Genomic DNA, 7,168 nt, shown 5'->3' on the forward strand with positions numbered 1-7,168 from the left:
AAATACCATCTAAACTTTTCTAAAGACAGTAAGTTCCCCTCAGACATACATTCATATAAACTCCTACCCCTAAATGAATCGCGGTTTGTTTAGCATCTCAACCGATTTGAATCGTCACATATTTGAATCGACTTTCAACCGACTTGCGGTTAATCGTTACATCCCTAGTTAATATTCATGATGCATTTTATAATATTATATAATATGTATATATATTAAAGATAATTTCTATTAATATTCATTTTAATAGGTCAGAATATATGGATACTTTTTAAAATTTAATTACAGCTTCTACAAGCAGAGGCTCACTGCCAAAACTAACCAGCCAAAACTTTTATTATTATTAAATCAATAAATAATAATTAAATATTGCATGAAGTAGCCATGCATTCTGAAAAAACAAAAAACAACAACAACAACAACATATACATAAAACATAACATAATAAACTCTCTATAGTGTTTGAACACTATATTTTAACTCTTTGTGTGTGTGTGTGTGTGTGTGTTTTCACATTCAAACAACACGTTCAAACAACACATAATCTGAATTGCATGTGTCTATATCATGTCCCAAAGTCCTCATGATACAACTGAAAAATAATGAATTAAGCGCTATATTGTGGGACAGATGTTGTTTGATTCACTGTCTTCATTATAAAAGTTGTGCCACTCAGCTCGGTGACCAAGCGAAGTGCATTGAATGAATGGCTCAGATTGCAATTTAAGAGAGATTATCCAGCCAGCTGTTCACGAGTCTGGTGCAAAAGTTCTACAGCTAGATCTTCGCCTTTTAAAAGCGATTATGTTTGCTGGAAACAAACAAGCATCCTGACAATTGTATTTACAAGGTGCCCTACATTTCACACTCTGTAATGTACACAGAATATGACAATGCAGTGCTACTGCAAACCATTCAAATGTAATGATATGAACATGTACACATGGCCACATACATCAGAGCAAAGTACAACAATGGAGAGCAAGACAATGGTGTTGTTCCCCATAGATGTGCTAAAGCGGTGATTGAGATTAGGAAGGTGCGTAACCGATAACCCTTTGGGGCTGATCTCTCTTTTAGTACACTTTCCTTTCCTTTTTATTTGCCATGCCTGAACACAGCCCCTCACATCTGCAAACGTATTGGAGCCGATGAAAAATTCATGGATGGGTTATTAATTATTGAGGGCACTGCAGGCAGGTCTTTAATTTTCATCCTTGGCTTTTGCTATTGGGTAAAAATGGGAAAAAAGCAGCTGTTAATTGGTGTGAAGAAAGATGCATCTGGGCCATCACAATTTGTCAACAATTCATGACCTCATTTGTGTTTCAACCCTTCATCACTTTCTCACACAGTAATATGTATTACCAATATCAACGTACACATTACAGTTCAAGTGGATAACCAACACAGTACAAACTGTTTAACTAATATAAATTCAGTCTATGGCTAATAAACATCAGGTGAGGCAATGTGACGTGAAGTATTTAAGGAAAAGTTCACCCTAAAATAAAAATTTGTTGAATATGTACTCACCCTCATGCCATCCAAGATGTAGATGAGTTTGTATCTTCATGAGAACAGATTTGGAGAAATTTAGCATTACATCACTTGCTCAATGGATCCTCTGCAGTGAATGGGTGCCGTCAGAATGAGAGTCCAAACAGCTGATAAAAACATCACAATAATCTTCAAGTAATCCACATAACTCCAGTCCATCAGTTAATGTCTTGTGAAGCGAAAAGCTGCATGTTTGTAAGAAACAAGTCCATCATTAAGGTGTTTCTTTAAACCATTGCTTCTGGCCAAAATACCAGTCCATGATCCATTGTAACACTTCCTCCAGTAAAAAAGTCAAAAACGTCTTAATGATAGATTTGTTTCTTACAAACACACAGCTTTTCAAGTCACAAGATGTTAATTGATGGACTGGAGTGATGTGGATTAATTGTGGATTATTGTGATGTTTTTATCAGCTGTTTGGACTCTCATTCTGACGGCACCCATTCACTGCAGAGGATCCATTGAGCAAGTGATTTAATGCTAAATTGTTATCCTCCAATTCTGTTTCCATGAAGAAACAAACTCATCTATATCCTGGATGACCTGGAAATTAGTCAATTGTCAGCAAATTTCAAATTTTGGGTGAACGATTACTTTAAGAAAACTTATTTGATTAATAAAATTCAGTTTGTTGACGTGAGCCAGTGTCAGTATACATTTCATCATAGTAACATCCAAAGCTGTGAAGAGAGTCAAATAAAAGCTGTACTGGAGCTAGTGCAGCATTTAAATTAAATGGGATGCGTACTGAATCAAAGAAACGCCAGCGTAAGCATTTTTGTGAGAGAAAAACACTTAAAATTCAAAGCTTTCTTTTTTGATGCCAATAAATGCAATTGGAGGGCCCACTAAGTTATTTGCCCTATCACCGCACTGCTGGGGTGAAAAAACACTGAGCAAAGACCCAGAACACAACTCATCCACATACACCCACCACAAAGCACAGCACATAACTGTCCATGAATACACACTCATTGGGGTCAAAAAAATAAATAAAAAAAGGACAGAGAACTGTTGCTGGGAGAGTGGGCTGAGTGAAAAAATAGACTTATGACTCACTGTTTAAATGTCTCTAATGAAACATTACAGAGTAAAGTTAAGTTCTGGCAATATTTGAGGCTGGAAAACTAACACGAGCAAACTCTGGCAAGAGCCAGTGTGTACTAAACAGTGTTGTGCGTGCGCCATTCAGGACTGAACTGAGAATGCCTTTTAGGGCATGTTTACACTTGGTTTTTACGCTTGATTAAAATAAACTCTGGTGTGATTGCCAAGAGATAGTTCAGTTCATTTGAATAAGCGTGAACGCTGCCATCTGAACCTTGGTGCAGCAGACTGAGATCCACCTTTTCAATTCTGCTGCGGTTTGACTGATATTTAAATGCAACACAGACAAAAGACAACTAAACAAGCCAAAACAGGACATGATGTCACAAGATGCAACCCTAAAAAGGCCAGAATGCTCATGCATACCTGGTTCTTGTTGCCCTTTACAGTTCGTTACAGGCATCATTTCTGCCTCTGTTTTGACTCCCTTTGCACATTTTATAAGCTCTTTGTGAGTTAACAGCTGGTAAAAATACCACCATATGTATACACATGCAACAAGTACATTTAACCCGCACAGCATTGTTTGGGATGCTCAGAAAATTTGCTTAATATACTTCATAAAAGCTGTCCAATGAGGTTGTTACCATATCCTTATGCCTTTTGTTTTTTATCTTTAGGTTCAGTGAGCTAAGTGAACCAGCAAACCAGGACTAAATGCAGCATTTTTTAATTTTTTTGGTCTGGACCAAAAGAACCAAGAGAACCGAACTACAAGTGTAAACATACCCTTAAAGTCCAAATCCATTCCAGAACTGTAATTCCAGTTTGAATTTATGTATGTAGAATTAAAATGGGATGAAATTCAAAGGAGTGAGTCAAAAAGCTATAGCTTTTTATAGTTTCCATACAATTTATGTATGCACACAACATATAAGATAATATTAATAATCAATGTTTGAAATCCCCCAAATAGAAATTTACAATTTTTTATTTTTAATATATTTATGACTTTTTTCTATATCATATAGTAAAACATTTTTCAAAAATCTTTTATTTTATGCTACATTTTGAAGTGATTATTCATTTATTGTTTGTTGCAACATAATGATGCACAACATGTTGTGCTGTAAAATTATTTGAATAAAAGTTCATCAACATAAAATAAAAGTTTTGACAATATTGGTCTTTGTTTAGAGAATTGGATCTAATTATTTTTTTGGGAAAAGTAATGTTATAATTATCCTAAAAATAATGATATAATTATTCATGTTTTATCACAAAAGTGTTGGACTAATGAAATGATAATACTTTGTCCTGCTGAGGGAATATTTTGGGCAAATTCTGGGTAGAGCACATGAGAAGGGTCCATGTAGAATTAAAATGGGATGAAATTCAAAAGAGTGAGTCAAAAAGCTATAGCTTTTTATAGTTTCCATACAATTTATGTATGCACACAACATATAAGATAATACTGATAATCAATGTTTGAAATCCCCCAAAGAAAAATTTAAATTTTTTTATTTTTAATATATTTATGACTTTTTTTCTATATCATATAGTAAAACATTTTTCAAAAATCTTTTATTTTATGCTACATTTTGAAGTGATTATTCATTTATTGTTTGTTGCAACATAATGATGCATAACATGTTGTGCTGTAAAATTATTTGAATAAAAGTTCATCAACATAAAATAAAAGTTTTGACAATATTGGTCTTTGTTTAGAGAATTGGATCTAATTATTTTTTTGGGAAAAGTAATGTTATAATTATCCTAAAAATAATGATATAATTATTCATGTTTTATCACAAAAGTGTTGGACTAATGAAATGATAATACTTTGTCCTGCTGAGGGAATATTTTGGGCAAATTCTGGGTAGAGCACATGAGAAGGGTCCATAGTCATTTTCCTTGCCTGTATCATTTTGCTGAATATTGACTGAAGGGAGGGATTAGACTTTGAATTTCAAGTTAATATTTGAAGTAGAATTTCTTCACTTCAACTGTGCATTTCTCTTCCTGCCATTCTAATTTGATTTCCTGTGGGTTGTGGCTTATTCAGATTCTCACTGATCAGTTCAAAGGAACCAATTTTTTAATACAAAACCAGGTATTAAATGGTAAGTGCTGTACGCCCTGCTTTCTCTCTGGCCACTTTTTTTTCTTTCTTCAATTGAACATTTAGTGCCCTGTGAAAGCGAGAATCATTTCTGATTAAGAAGATAAGATAGGAAGTGGACAGGACAAGAGAGAGTGAAAGTGAGCGAGACAGATAAGCTGAACTGTCGACAGAGACACGCGGCGATGGAGAGAGATGGAGCTGAAAGCATCTCTCAGGGGGCAGGAGGACTCGCTCAAGGACAAGTCCAAGAGTTATTTCATGTTCAATTGTTCTGGGCCACAAAAGACCTGATGCATTTCTCCACCCACAACACTGCTGGCTCTCAATAACCTCTCCAAACTAATGCAACGGTGCCTCTGTCCAGCCCAAACTCTTCAGTGCATTATGCAAAGCACCGGCAGCAACCCTTTCACCACTCAGGCTGGAGAGACGCATCCCACATCCAGCACACTTCAACACACAACCTCAGCTCACACAGAGAGCACTATTAGCATACTGTATATATACAGTGCTGGGGAGATTCCTTACTAATTGTAATCCGTTACTGATTCCAAATTACATGACGAAAAATGTAGTTAGTAATGTAATCCATTACATTACACATTTTAGGTAATATAATCCGAGTACTTTTTGAGTACCAATTCTATAGATTACGTGTGACCTAACTCGTTTATCACATTGATTTTTAATAATTAAATCATAAAAATGTCAAATTTAAATAATTTCAAAATAACAACAATCAAATTAAAGCACTGACTAAAAAGAAGTATAAAGAGTATACATACTTTATACATAATTCATATATAATACAGTATTATACCTGAAGTATATTATATATAAAGTATTTAAAGGGAAAAGGTTACATTCAAAATTTTTATATTAAATCTACTATTGTTGTTATATATATATAGAATTGTTCTAGTCAATACAATATTTAATGCAAATAATTAAATAGTAATTAAATTTAATGGTAATTAAATTACAGAAAAATTAAGAGTAATCCCTTACTTTTTAAGGGAAAAGTAATTAAGTTACAGTAATTAATTACTTAGTAATGCAATACACCAAACACTGTATTTTACCCAAAAAAATATATTACTATTAATCATTTCACATAAAGAACATGTATATAAATTATTTAAAGAATATACATATATGTAGGTTATATAAAAAATTATATACATGTGTGTTTGTGTGTGTGTGTGTGCAATAATACATTTAAATACATATTTAAAGAATATATATGTAAAAATATTTAAATGTATATAAATATTGGTAATGGTAGAGAACGGCACTAATGCTAAAGTCATAAGTTCAATTTTCAGGAATACACTGAACTACTGAAAAAAAATATGTATGCCTTGGAGTTGCTTTGGAGAAGTGACTACAACGTGCATAAATGTAAAAAACAAAAAACAGGTGCATGCACTATGAAATATCAATTGTAATAATTGTCCACCACTGTAGGCCAAAACAGATGTCAATTTACTGAACAAAGATCTGGCAATAAAATCTCACGCTGGGATTCTATCATTAAGCCATAAGAAACAGGGAAAGCAGCCCAAGGAAATAAATCCGCACTTAGTAATCAAATGGAGTGTGAGATCACATGAACTGAGGATGTAAGCATCCATTATGATTGTTAAGGTTCCTGCGCTGTCTCTGCTACATTCACTCATATTCCCATGGGCCATTTTCTCCTGGTTTGCTCCTTCAGAGGTCTTCTGCGCTGTTTTATTTAGAGCAGCTATAATTAAACAGTGCGTTTTCGTTCAGTGCATGCAAACACAACTATCAAGGCACTTAAACAAGAAAACATCTCTCAGGATACGCTGCCAAAATTGAGTCGTCAACTATGATATAGGTTACGATGCACTGTTTCTGCTTCTAAATCATATCTTCCAGATGTGCCTGATATGAAATTATACTAATACAGCTGCATTTCTGATGCTATTTTGTTATATGTTTTTGATCAAACACTCCTTTACACTCTCAGAAAAAAAGGGGCAAAAGCTGTCACTGGGGCGGCAACCTTTCAAAATGTACCATTTGGGTACAAATATGTAAACTTTAGGTACTAAGTCTAATATGTACCTTTTAGGGGTAAATAAGGTACAAAAGTGTACTTTTTTAAAAAGGAAACATCTCTGTGACAGCTTTTGTGCTTTTTGCACAAGAGAGTGCATCAGTGAGAATATTATTTAAATATTATGTATTACTATTGTTATAAAACGTATTATTATAAAGTAGATATGATTGAAAATTAGGTAAAGAGTTTCAGTGGCTCCATCTAGGTATATTAAAAGTCTAGGTCACAAAGGTTATCACCTGACAGAAAGACCTTTAAACACTTAAAGGGGTCATATGATGTTGCTAAAAAGAACATTATTTTGTGTATTTGGTGTAATGAAATGTGTTTATGCGGTTTAAAGT

At 33.9% G+C, this 7,168-nt stretch overlaps 1 protein-coding gene across 1 annotated transcript in view; it reads right to left on the reverse strand.

Moving 5' to 3' along the window:
• The window catches only part of LOC107743097 (leucine-rich repeat neuronal protein 1-like), a 20,597-nt gene that overhangs the window by 12,509 nt on the left and 920 nt on the right, over positions 1-7,168 (reverse strand). The gene's annotated exons all lie outside the window — the stretch shown is intronic.

This window comes from Sinocyclocheilus rhinocerous, unplaced genomic scaffold, assembly GCF_001515625.1.
Source record: "Sinocyclocheilus rhinocerous isolate Xijiao unplaced genomic scaffold, SAMN03320098_v1.1 scaffold797, whole genome shotgun sequence".
Lineage (NCBI taxonomy): Eukaryota > Metazoa > Chordata > Actinopteri > Cypriniformes > Cyprinidae > Sinocyclocheilus > Sinocyclocheilus rhinocerous.